The sequence below is a fragment of the Schistocerca americana genome, chromosome 3, assembly GCF_021461395.2.
Source record: "Schistocerca americana isolate TAMUIC-IGC-003095 chromosome 3, iqSchAmer2.1, whole genome shotgun sequence".
Lineage (NCBI taxonomy): Eukaryota > Metazoa > Arthropoda > Insecta > Orthoptera > Acrididae > Schistocerca > Schistocerca americana.
Window position 1 is genome coordinate 878,692,052 of NC_060121.1, and position 13,801 is coordinate 878,705,852.

General features: G+C 41.1%; 1 pseudogene; it reads right to left on the reverse strand.

Annotated features, from left to right (window-relative positions):
* Positions 1–10,164: 10,164 nt before the first annotated feature.
* On the reverse strand, positions 10,165–10,282 carry LOC124608018 (annotated as a pseudogene).
* Positions 10,283–13,801: the final 3,519 nt, after the last annotated feature.

Consider the following 13,801-nt stretch of genomic DNA (forward strand, 5'->3'; position numbering starts at 1 on the left):
CAACTGCTAAAGATAGAACCTTGAAGTTGGAAAGGAGCTTTCTATTAATGATTCCTTTAATCTAGTGATGAGTTAGGCACACTGAATTTCTAAGAGTTCTTTTGACACTTCTTTAGAAAACTGGATTACAATTTAGTTAAAAAATGAATATCCTTTTTGTGCCTGACACAAATGAAATACACTTACAAATCCAAATTTGCTTCTATTTGTTCATTTTTTGTCTTGGAACAAACGCAAAAAAATTCAAGTTTTTGTGACATTTAGTTCTGGACACGATGTTAGCTATGGGACAACAAATGTGGTTTTGGGAGAACTTGGTTTGGTTTTATTTGTGTAAATTTTACAAATTTTTGTAACAGATTTTAGTGTTAATAGTTTCCTGCGCCCTATTCAGCATCATCTGAATCTCAGGCACCTTCTTTTATTCTTGAGTATTCTTTGTTTTCTCAACACTTTTTTGCCTCTGTGGGCAGCCATGCCTGCTTTACGTATTCTTGAGAAATCGATATTTCGTAACGCCAATCTTGTGTTTGCACCTGAATTGACTCCTAGTCTCTCCAGTAATTCAATTTTTCTTGATATTCCATTATTAAAGTATAAAATAGCATCTGATAAACCCAATTTTAAAGTTTTGTAATGAACAAGCACCGTTTTTGGTTGATGAATGCAAATTAGAGAGTTTAAACGTCCATCGAGACTCTTGAGTTTTACCATGTAAGCATTTCCTGAGTAGGCCTTTGACACTGTGAGCAACTTGTAGTGAAATTACGTGCTTACGGAATATCGTATCAGTTATATGAGTGGATTGGCAACGGCCTTGCCACAGTTGATACACCGGTTCCCGTGAGATCACCGAAGTTAAGCGCTGTCGGACGTGGCCGGCTCTTGGATGGATGACCATCCAGCCGCCATGCGCTGTTTCCATTTTTCGGGGTGCACTCAGCCTCGTGATGCCAATTGAGGAGCTACTCGACGAAATAGTAGCGGCTCCGATCAAAGAAAACCATCATAACGACCGGGAGAGCGGTGTGCTGACCACACGCCCCTCCTATCCGCATCCTCAACTTGGGGATGACACGGCGGTCGGATGGTCCCGCTGGGCCACTTGTGGCCCGAAGACGGAGTGTTATATGAGTGGATTTGTGACTTCCTGTCAGAGAGGTCACAGTTCATAGTAATTGCCGGAAAGTCATCGAGTAAAACAGAAGCTTTCCCCAAGGTAGCGTTACAGGCCCTTTGCTGTTCCTTATCTATATAAACGATTTGGGAGACAATTTCAGCAGCCGTCTTGATTGTTTGCAGATGATGCTGTCGTTTACCGACAAGTAAAGTCATCAGAAGATCAAAGCAAATTGAAAAACGATTTAGAAAACTGACAATTGAAACTAAATAAGGAGAAGTGTGAGGTCATCCACATGAGTGCTGACAGAAATCCGTTAAACATCGGTTACGTGATAAATCAGTCAAATTTTGTAAATTTCTGGTAAGTTCTATGGGACCAGACTGGTGAGGTCATCGGTCCCTAGGCTTACACACTACTTAAAGTAACTTACGCTAAGGACAACACACACACGCATGCCCAAGGGAGGACTCGAACCTCCAACGGGGAGGAGCCGAGCGAACCATGGCAAGGCGCCCAAGACTGCACGGCTACCACGCGCGTCTAAATCAGTCAAATCTAAAGGCCGTAAATTCAACTAAATACCTAGGAATTACTATTGGAAGGAACATTCAGAAAATGTCATGGGAAAGGCTAATCAAAGACCGCCTTTTGTTGGCAGGACACTTAGAAAATTTAACAGATGTACTGAGGAGACTTCCTACACTACACTTGTCTGTCCTCTTTTAGAATACTGCTGCGTGGTGTGGGATTCTTACCAGACAGGATTGATGGAGTACATCTAAAAAGTTCAAAGAAGGACATCACTTTTGTATTATGGGAGAGAGAGTCACTGAAATGGTTTGGGGGTGGACATCATTAAAACAAAGGCTTTTTTGGTCGCACAGGAAACTTGTCACGAAATTAGAATCACAACGTTCTCCTCTGAATGCGAAAATATTTTGTTGATGAGCCTACATAGGAAGGAACGATCACTATGACAAAATAAGGGAAGTTAGATCTTGTACAGAAAGATATAAGTGTTCATTCTTTCCGTGCGCTATACGAGTTTGGAATAACAGAGAATTGCGAAGGTGGTTCGATGAACCCTCCTCCAGGCTATTCATTGTGATCTGCAGAGTATCCATGAAGATGTAGATGAGAATAATTTTAACTCTGCGTTCAGAAATAGTACTTATCGATTGTAACATCGAGACTAAAATATTTTATAAAGTAATTCGTTTTCATAAATTTTAACTTGAAATATAACATACTGTGTATAAAATTAGATGAAAATTTTCAGAATAGGAAGTGAGATAATACTGCCCTGTCCAAAATTCGAAAAATAATAGTGGTATCGACAGCTACTGTTGATGAAAAGTAACGCCAGATGAGGATGTCCCGTTATAACGTCCACCTGTCTTGCCGTACTGATTCCATAAAGTCGACACATACGTCTACACCATTCCACTGCCATGAAGAGTGTGTGCCGCGTAGGGTCAGGTCAACGTCTGATAGCGGCACCACCCGCAGCGCTCCGATGTGAACAGGGCGGTCTTTTATGATAGCAGTAAATATTTTGTCTCTTTAGCTTACACATTGAGAGAGAAGATTTGAGGTTGTTCATTCTCCCAGTACTTACTGCAACCTACATCCTTCTGAATCTGCTTAGTGTATTCATCTCTACGATTTTTACCCTCCACGCTGCCCTCCAATGCTAAATTTGTGATCCCTTGATGCCTCAAAACATGTCCTACCATATGAAACGTCCCCTTTGAACAATTATACGTGACTGTGCTTAAACTGACACACAATATTTCTAGCGCAACGCAATCTGACTTTCATAAATCCCTACAAAAGAATGGCCCTGACTAACATTAACCTATACCTTGCACAAATCACTTACCTCACCAAATATCTTCGTTATTCGCACTACTGCAATACAGCGAGCGCCACTACTGCCAGCTAAATAAAAGATAGTATTTCAACATTTGTTTCCACCAAAAAAATCCTATCCAAGCATGCTTTCCGTATTTATATGTTCACATATTTCTTACCTCATAATTTATTTTCCATTATCTTACCTCATCATTTATTTCCAAGAAAATCCTACCTAAACCTGTTGTCCCTAAACCCTACTTTTTTGTTCATATCCTCTTTCAAAATACTTTTTTTGGCCAAACCATTTTCTTATAGCTTCTCAATGCATTTCTTCCAATTCATCACAACTCGTTCTCTCCTGTGGCCTACGCCATCTTAAGCTAACTTAAATCTACTGAGCTCAGATGCTAAACTAAGGAACGAGGCAATGCAGCAGCACAAAACAATTAACACAAACAGCAATGATAAAAAATACAAATGGCAAAGCAAGCAGCATGAATTAGCAAAGCAAATGCAATATTGCAACTAATATAAGGCAATGTGCACCAAACAAGAAAAATAAATTCGTAGTAAAACTGGCTTAACAGAGTAATGTAAAGTGAAATTTAGTAGCACTATGCCTGGCAAACAGCAGCAGCAAATGCAATAACTTATATCTAAACATGACATAGCTAAAGCAGAAAAAATATTACAGTAAAAATGGCCATGTTTAATACCTATGTCACATTTTAACACTAGGGTGATGCATCACAAAAACTTACTCTGCAAGAAGTTATTACGCTTATTGCCGTGATGAAGAAAGTACTGTGCTGTAACGTATTGTTGTGTTGCGGAAAAGCCTGTCTCATTGTAGCTATACCACAAAAGTGACTACTAAAACATGTTTTAGTTTCCAGAATAATTCAGAAAAACTGTGCAGATATAAAACAGAAACACCGCAAAAGCAACATTGTAAATTGTCACTCATTAGTAGCGTCGTGATAAAATCGTGTAGCGGTCACATAAACTAACCACTGTGTCATCTGGTATCTCACAGAAAGTACTTTAAATTCAGAATGTATTTTCAAGTAAACCAAAATGTTGCATTAAAATCTCATTAGCAGTATTGGTAAATGTTCTAAGTATGTGAGCCATATAGTTGTTACGTAATTGTGCAACTAACAAGCAAGAATGTACACACACAATAACACTGTATCGTCTGTTCACAATAACAATGCATTCGTAATTTCTGTTTAAATAAGTTCTCTTGATTCTTGACTGGATAGTTAGTTAGCTTTAAAACATAGTTGCATGTTAACAGTATGTAAGTGTGACAAAGAGTACTAGTAACGTGAAGCGAAAAATTTTATAGCAAAGACTAAGTTAAAAAGCCGATTATCTCTCAGTAAATGGTTTTACATGTGAAATGTGGTGTAACCCTTTGCTCTTCCTAGTACGCAGAGTTTCAACTTTAATGCAATTATCATGTGGTATACGTCGGTAAAGAATACTGGAATTTTTCTCAAGGTTAGCGTCTATGTTATTTTTACCTGAGCCAGCGGGCGCACGTGGCTGCCTGCGGTGCGAGCCATTGTCTGTTTCTTTGTTGGCGCCCGTCGTTATTGGGATTAGGAGACCTAACTTCTACAAATTCAGCTTGACGAGAAGGCCCTGCTTTGTTTGAATCCCGCCAGTTCTGATGCAATTCAGGTCTGTCGTTACGATCATATCGTCTGTCGTCATGTCGGTAGATTCCACAGGTTCTTTCTTGTCGGTCACGTGGTGGAGAATTTCTCAGCGAATCGTAACTGCGCGCTGAACTGTTGCTTCTGAAGTTATTCTGTCTCCCGTGATAATAATAGTTCTGGTTGCCATATTGTCTGTTTCTATGATTGTCTCTGTCATATTCATTACTACGGAAATGCAATCTTTCTCTGTAATTATTACTACTCTGCCAACGGTTATGATACGGGTGGTGTCTGTTTTGGTCACGATTTACGTCGTAAGAATAGCCTTGTAGTGCATTATTTCTGTCATCGCGGAATTGTGACAGATGTGACCTGTAATTGTTGTGCTCCTGTTTTCGCGTTCCGCGATTGTCAGTGTCAATTTCCAGTTCTTGTAACAGTGCCTGAAGAGCTTCAATGTCGTCTTTGCAACGTCCTGCTAAAATAATATGTCGTAAATGTTCAGGCAATTTGATTAAGCAAATGCGGATGAGTTCTGAGGGGCTGTATGGGTTTGAAAGATACTGATTCTTATGCAACATGTCTTCAAAATATTTCATAAGACTGGAAAATTCAGATTGTTCGAAACGTTTCATCATTATGATGCTATGTTTTACTCGGTCTTGTGTAGCTTGAGACCAATACGCTAAGAGGAAGGCATGATAAAATTCTCCTTCACTGTGACAATCGTGAATGACCGATCACATTCTTACAGCTGGTTCATTCTCTAAATAGCCACACATAAATTCTAACCTGTGCTCCAATGACCAGTTGGGAGGAAAACAATAAGAGAATTGATGAAGCCATGCTTTTGGATGAATGTCATTGTCAGAATTCTTAAATGTTTTGAATTTACGTGTAGTAATGAACAGCTTATAGTCAAAATCATCGTGTCGGTGAGTCGCACATCGCTCATTGTTACTTCGTTTCGGCGGTTCCATCTCAAAATCCAATGCGCCTTGCCAATTTCTTTCATAATTTCCGAAGCGTCCTGTGTTATTATTTTGTGGTTGTTCCATATTTCTATGTCCCTCTTCCCGTACTGGAGCGTGAGTGTCCTCTGAAATATGTAATTCTTGTGTTACTTGTGCCAACTGATCTTGTACTTCCAGGATTTCTCTTTTGTACTGTGTATTGATTTGATTTTGATTTTGTTTGAATTTTCTAATTTGTTCATACTCTTCAGTGCCCGTGAAGGCTACAGGTCTTGTGTCATTCAGATCATCATCTACCTTTGTAGATAAGTTAGTGAACTGATCTGAAAGTTCGGCTACTTTATCCGTTAGTGAAATTATTTCCACTGTGTGTTTTTCTGAACCGAGTTTCAGAGTGTCCATTTGTGCTGAAATTGTATCTACTGTGTCTTTTAAGTTTTCCTGAGTTTTTGCAAGTTGCGTAACCGAATCGGTAGATGCAACTGAGTCAGTTTTAGCTTACAAGGTGTCGTGATTTTCATGAACAATAGTTTGCAGTTCTTTTATGGCTGCTTCGTGATTCTGTAATGCATTTTCATGACGCGAAAAAATAGGTTGGAAATGCTCACAAATTTGTGTTTTTATGTCGTTACAGACTTTTTGACATTTCGATTCGATTCGATCTTCACGTGTTTGTTCAAGCGTGGTGTGAAGATTTTGTTCCATTGCGTCTAACTGTTGCTGTGTTTGTCTCAGGTGTTGTTCCATTGTGTCTAACTTTAGAAGATTTTGTTCCATTGTGTCTAACTTTTGAAGATTTTGTCCCATTTGTTTCTGATTTTGTTCAAGCGTTGGGTCTAACTTTTGGAGATTTTGTTCCATTGTGTCTAACTTTTGTAGCCTTTGTCCCATTTGTTGCATTAACTGTAATAACAATGCACTGGTGTCTGAAACATGTTCCTCAGTGCTATTCGGTAGTGCATTTGAACCGGCAATATTCGCATATTGAAAAGCAGAAAATGTGTCTTGACTTATTTGAGAAAACGGTGAGGACGCAAAACCTGAATCTACAGTATTTGCAAGATTGTGTCCTGTCATTTCGGAATCCTGAGGCGAGCTGTTGCCGACCGATCGATCGATAATGCTTCCATGTTCACTAATTGTTTCACTGTCTACACAATTATTTGCCGCCCGCTCCATTTCCCTATGCACGATTACCAAGTTACTACTTTTAACACTAGTTAATTCAATACTCTGTGGCGCTACCACACTGCTTTCGTCTTCACTGTCATTTCTCAGTTTACTTTGAAGCCTAGTATTACGTTTTTCACACGCCATTATTGTCACAATATTTCACACGACAACACAGAAAAGCACAATTTGAAGAGTAAAATAACAAAACACATTAACATAGCATTGAAAATAATATCTAGTTAATTGCAAGCGCAGCTGCGAAATACTTGGTGCAAATCTACATGCATGCCACAACTGTGTACAACAATGAAAAACTGCAACTACAAAGGAAATTCTCTGTACAATTACGCGCTAGCAATAAACAATAGCTACACTAGTTACACAAACTACAAGAAAAAAATCAGAAGATTCCAGTGAGGTATCCTCGGCTAAGGGTCGACATATGAAACGTCCACTTTGATCAATTATACATGACTGTGCTTAAAATGACACACAATATTTTTTGCGCAACGCAATCTGACTTTCAAAAATCCCTACAAAAGAATGGCCCTGACTAACAATAACCTATACCTTGCACAAATCACTTACCTCACCAAAAATCTTCGTTACTCGCACTACTGCAATACAGCGAGTGCCACTACTGTCAGCTAAATAAAAGATTCAAACTACTGAAGGCACTAACTACTGATAGGCATAGTTAGCAAATGAAAGATTTTGATAGAGAACAAATGATGTATTTACCTTAATAGTCATATTATATATAGCAGTTCATGACATCCAGTCTTACAAATTTCAAAACTCCGCCATCTCTCTCCCCACATCCACCACTGCTGGCGGCTCACCTCCAACTGCGCAACGCTACGCGCTGTTCACATCCAGATGCCCAATACTACAATGGCAGACAACAATGCAAACTAGCCACAGACTGCACACAGCACAGCCAGTGATTTTCATACAGAGCACTACGTAACGTTGCCAATAAGAAAACATAAACAGCTTACTAGCACAGCATGTGATTTTCATACAGAGCGCTACGTAACGTTGCCAATAAGAAAACATAAACAGCCTACTTACAGTCTACACCACTCCACTGCCATGACGAGTGTGTGCCGCGCAGGGTCAGGTCAACGTCTGATAGCGGCAGCACCCGCAGCGCTCGATGTGAACAGGGCGGTCTTTTATGATAGCAGTAAATATTTTGTCTCTTTAGCTTACACATTGAGAGAGAAGATTTGAGGTTGTTCATTCTCCCAGTACTTACTGCAACCTACATCCTTCTGAATCTGCTTAGTGTATTCATCTCTTGGTCTCCCTCTACGATTTTTACCCTCCACGCTGCCCTCCAATGCTAAATTTGTGATCCCTTGACGCCTAAAAACATGTCCTACCAACCGGTCCCTTCTTCTAGTCAAGTTGTGGCAAAAACTACTCTTCTCCCCAATTCTGTTCAATACCTCCTCATTAGTTATGTGATCTACCCATCTAATCTTCAACATTCTTCTGTAGCACCACGTTTCGAAAGCTTCTATTCTCTTCTTGTCCATCAATATCAACAAAAGCAAAACGAGGATAATGGAATGTAGTCAAATTAAATCGGGTGATGCTGAGGGAATTAGATTAGGAAATGAGACACTTAAAGTAGTAAAGGAGTTTTGCTATCTAGGGAGTAAAATAACTGATGATGGTCGAAGTAGAGAGGATATAAAATGTAGACTGGCAATGGCAAGGAAAGCGTTTCTGAAGAAGAGAAATTTGTTAACATCGAGTATAGATTTAAGTGTCAGGAAGTCGTTTCTGAAAGTATTTGTATGGAGTGTAGCCATGTATGGAAGTGAAACATGGACGATAAATAGTTTGGACAAAAAGAGAAAGAAGCTTTCGAAACGTGATGCTACAGAAGAATGCTGAAGATTAGATGGGTAGATCACATAACTAATGAGGAGGTATTGAACAGAATTGGGGAGAAGAGGAGTTTGTGGCACAACTTGACTAGAAGAAGGGACCGGTTGGTAGGACATGTTTTGAGGCATCAAGGGATCACAAATTTAGCATTGGAGGGCAGCGTGGAGGGTAAAAATCGTAGAGGGAGTAAGAGATGAATACACTAAACAGTTTCAGAAGGATGTAGGTTGCAGTATGTACTGGGAGATGAAGAAGCTTGCACAGGATAGAGTAGCATGGAGAGCTGCATCAAACCAGTCTCAGGACTGAAGACCATAACAACAATTCTCTTTTTCGATTTGAATTACATTTATTAATTTTCGTCTCTCGTATACCAGGTAATTACTGCTCCCTCTGTAATCCTGCGAAATGACTCGAAGAATAATTGGTGAAACTGAGTCAGGTAGAGAATTATTAATTTTCGTCTCTCTCATACCAGGTAATTACTGCTCCCTCTGTACCCCTGCGAAATGACTCGAAGAATAATTGGTGAAACTGAGTCAGGTAGAAATGCTAGAGCAAACCGCTTTGTTTTTTCGTTGTTTCCGGTCACCTTGTTCTTTAGGTCTGACGTCACTGCAGACTAGTGGATGAGCAGTCTCTCTCTCTCTCTCTCTCTCTCTCTCTCTCTCTCTCTCGCCGCTAGTTCGTCCAGCTTCCAGCCTTTCCGTCTTTTTAGCGCCGTCCGCCTGACCCCTGGAGAGCGGCAAACACGGTGCCGCCGTAATTTGGCGCGCGTCACATATTACATGCATACATGCATGAGAGAATCTGCGCCCCGCCACCGCCGCTTGGTTAACGCACTGCACCGTCCGCTCCCCCTGTGACATAACGAAGCTCAGTAGCCGAGGAGCGCCATTTAAAATTTCATTTGGCGCACAGTCGCTGCCGTAATGCCTGTTCCCGCTGCGAGAGAGGACTCGGCGACCGTTTCGGCATGGCACAGTAGGGCCTCGAATCGTCTCTGCTACCTGCTCGCGACACACATTCAGAAACTCTCGTCATTACCTGCCCTGCTAGCCGGCCGCTGTAGTCGAGCGGTTCTAAGCGCTTCAGTCTGGAACCGTACGACCGCTACGGTCGCAGGTTCGAATCCTACCTCGAGCATGGATGTGTGTGATGTCCTTAGGTTACTTAGGTTTAAGTAGTTCTAAGTTCTAGGGGACTAATGACCACAGATTTTGAGTCCCATAGTGCTCAGAGCCATTTGAACCTGCTCAGCTAAACTCCGTCCGGACAGGCCAAAAAGATCCAACTTCACCGACCGGCCGCCGTATCATCCTCAGCCCACAGGCGTCACTGGATGTGGATGGGGACGTGGTCAGCACACCACTTTCACGGCCGTATTCAGTTTACGAGCCCAGAGCCGCTACTTCTCAATCAAGCAGTACCTCAGTTTTTGCCTGACAAGGGCTGAGTGCATCCCGCTTGCCAACAGCGCTCGGCAGATCGGATGGTCACCCATCCAAGTTCTAGCCCAGCCCGACCGCGCTTAACTTCGGTGATCTGATGGGAACCGGTGTTACGACTGCGGCAAGGTTGTTGGCCGTGGCTGCAACATACTGGCCGACATATACGAGAGTAAGAGAAGATACGAAGATTAGGTAAAATGCAGTTAACCATCAGCTGGCAATGCATTTTATAAAATACTTTAGGGCCGTCGAACTTCACCTTATGGAAACATTACGAAGGTTAGCGTTTCACATAACGGCGGCGACGACAATGTCGCTAGGGACTGTGACAGGAAAGGATCCCGTGAGAGTCGTCTACTCTTCGATCTAAATAACATGCTGTGGATCGATCTACATATTGCTCTTTAATAACTTAGCTACAATAAATCGATTATCAACAACCTAATGGCCCATAGAGTTATTTATGAATTTACAATTGCCCGATAAAATATCGAAGTCGTAAATACTGTAACTTTCTTTAAAAATGTGTAACGTAAGTTTAGATCTATTGAACTTGGGGTGCATAGAAAACTGGAGTTGTCGTGTAGCGTGTTGCAACTGCAAGTGGCGTGCTTACTCTTTTTTTTATTTTCGACGTAGCGCTTTTTTTTTAGGAGTGCGGGGGGGGGGGGGGGGGGGCAGACTGATCAGGGGTCGTAACCCGAGGCCTGGTCACAGAGTCCCCCTCGCCCGTCAAGGAATCAAGGAATCAGGGATGGTAAGGAGAAATCTTTTGTGGGAATTTTAATTATTTATTTATTTATTTTTATTTACTGTTTATAATATATTCTTAATTTGGATTTACTTTATACCATAACAAAAATAAGTGTACCTAGCACCGCATCGTGCTCTGAGTAAAGAAAACAATTTCTCGGCACGTTCCTACAGCGAGGTAATGTATATGGGGAAAACGAAAAAAAAAGTGCTGCGTACATGATGCAGAAGGGTGTGTCACTACTCTCCTTACTCTTCATCATCCAGGTACGTCTTCACGTATGTCGTATGTTTTTCCACCGAGAATCGAACTTAGTCTTGTCAACTCACTCAGTGGGTGTCCTCTCCTACCTGCTGATGATCCAGCTGAGTGGAGGGTCGCGTAGGGCACTCCCAAAGTAATTAGAAAAATACTGTCTGTATTTTGGATTCCGTACGATCTTGTAATGATGTTCTTGTAGGTAGTTCCAAAAGTCGAATTTAGGTCCATCGTGAAATAAGTAGTGTACCGCATGCGCACGGATCCACGTGACAGCGTTGGTCTTGGTGCGCGGGAAATACTGTTGATCCAGAAATAGTAGAAACCGAGGTGTAATGTGTTCCGGAGTCACTCGTAGAAAATACGACAAAATTTGTCGCACCAAGCGCCATACGTCTTCTGCCGCGCCACATGTCAGACGGTGTTCGTCCGTGTCTGGCATCCCGCAGTCTACACATAGAGGCGATTCCGCCATGTTTATCTTGTGGAGGCGAGTTACTCGGTGTTATTGTTAACAAAACTTTATACGAACTGATTGGGCAATGCAACTCCCAATACCAATAAAGAAATACAGTCACTGCAAAACACATTCATTCAGCCCCTTAGTTACTGAATCGTCTGGCCAAAACTGATAACTTTAGTCCCTGAGCACATAACAAATATTTAAAATTGTCTTACATCCAAAGCAGCAACGGTGGGTGGCTCGCGTTATGTTCTACTCGTAAAGCTTCTTTCTAATGTCAATACAGAAATTCCTTTCTTGTCACAATTAAATTTACATTTTATCCTTTCACTTTACATTCCACTATAACATCACTCATCATTTTAACTACCTATTTTACATGTGGCGTAACACAAAATATTGTTGTGAGAAAATTCCTACATTATAATCTAACACTTGGTGGCCTTACAGAGCACAGGACAAAAACTGCCTGCTGCATCCTCTTTTTTGCTCACAGACCGATACACACTCACTGCTGTGCGCCAAGCTCTTTCTTTCTCCAGCACTACAATCTCACACCAGAAGCGGTATCCTTGGCTCTGCGGTCGTGCATAGTCAGCGATCCGCTGTATAGAGCCCATCAGAGACATACATCGTTTACAATATAATAGTTTTATTTTAGTTTACATTAGTATTACTGCAATATTCGGGTGCCACATGTACAGTAAGTGCGCCCCTGTAGACTCCTTTCAACACTGACAAATTTTTGCAGAATAACATGCGTTTCCGATGTCAACATTAGAATGCTGATGTGTTCCTCAGTTTCTTCGTACCATCCACTCGAAGTACGTTTAAGATTCCAATCACAAAAATGTATTCCAGGTTTCAGCACCTGGTCTCAACTATTACATTTTAACCTACTATTAGTAGAATATATTGAAAGTAAAAATAATTGAAAGAAGTTACTCTGCTAGTAGTGTTATACGGGAGGAAAGCTTCCAAAAACTAATTTCATGACATGAACATTCGAAAACTCGTACAACATTTCGTGAGCATGCACTTTTCAGAACGTCGAAATATAAAAATAGAATCATGAAATCTAAGTTTACATTCGTAATGTAGAAATTAACAGGAAGAGACTGACACACACTGAAGCTCTTCCAGTATACTTCATTACATCGTAAGGAGTTGGCGATATTGTTGTTAAATTAAGAGTTATTTCTGGATCGACGATCTCACTCATAAAACTGACCAACGAAAACTGTGTACGAGTATAAGATTTCAGTTCGAGATTTAAAAAAAAAACACTACTAATATCTCATTTATCCAGCTACATAATTTTATCAAATGAATTCACAATTGCGAATAAGGAATACTATCAGCTGTAGAATGGAGTGACGACAGTTGAAATCTGTCGCGGACCGAGACTCGAACCCAGATTTCCTGCTTATCGCGAGCGGCCGCCTTACCATTCAGCTATTCATGCACGACTCACGGCCGGACCCAAACCTCCATATGTCGTCAACCATGCGTCTGCGACCTGGAGTCGTACGTCCATTATGTATACTCTCATACAGGTCAGAAGTCGTATTTGAAAGTCTCTTGCACGGTATGAACAGATAAATACGTCGGAATAACGCAGACACTGCAGTATCGTATTTATCTGCCGGTACCGGGTAAGCCAGTTTCAAGTACAACCGTCTGACCGGCCCACGACAGATTTTTAATTGTCGTCATTACATTCTACAGCTGATGGTAGTCCTTGTTCGCAATTGCGAATTCATTTGATGTGTTTTGTAATGGTTGTGGTCTCCGTAATGCCTGTTCCTTTGGATATGCATGCATGTCCAAAGGAACTTTGCATCGTAATCAGAACAATATAGAAGCACTGCACTGACGCAAAAGTTGGACTATGGTGTCAGAGATGTCACATTTGAAGGGCTTATTTCAATAGTGGTACAAGTCCATTTTTGTTCATTCTGAGATACAGAGTCCTAAAGTTAGATGAGCGCTGAAAAATCTGCAGTTGAGATACCAGAAATATTCAAGTATATACAGGGTGAACCATTGATAGTGACCGGGCCAAATATCTCATGAAATAAGCAGCAAACGAAAAAACTGCAAAGAACGAAACTCGTCTAGCTTAAAGGGGGAAACCAGATGGCGTTATGGTTGGCCCGCTAGATAGCGCTGCCATAGG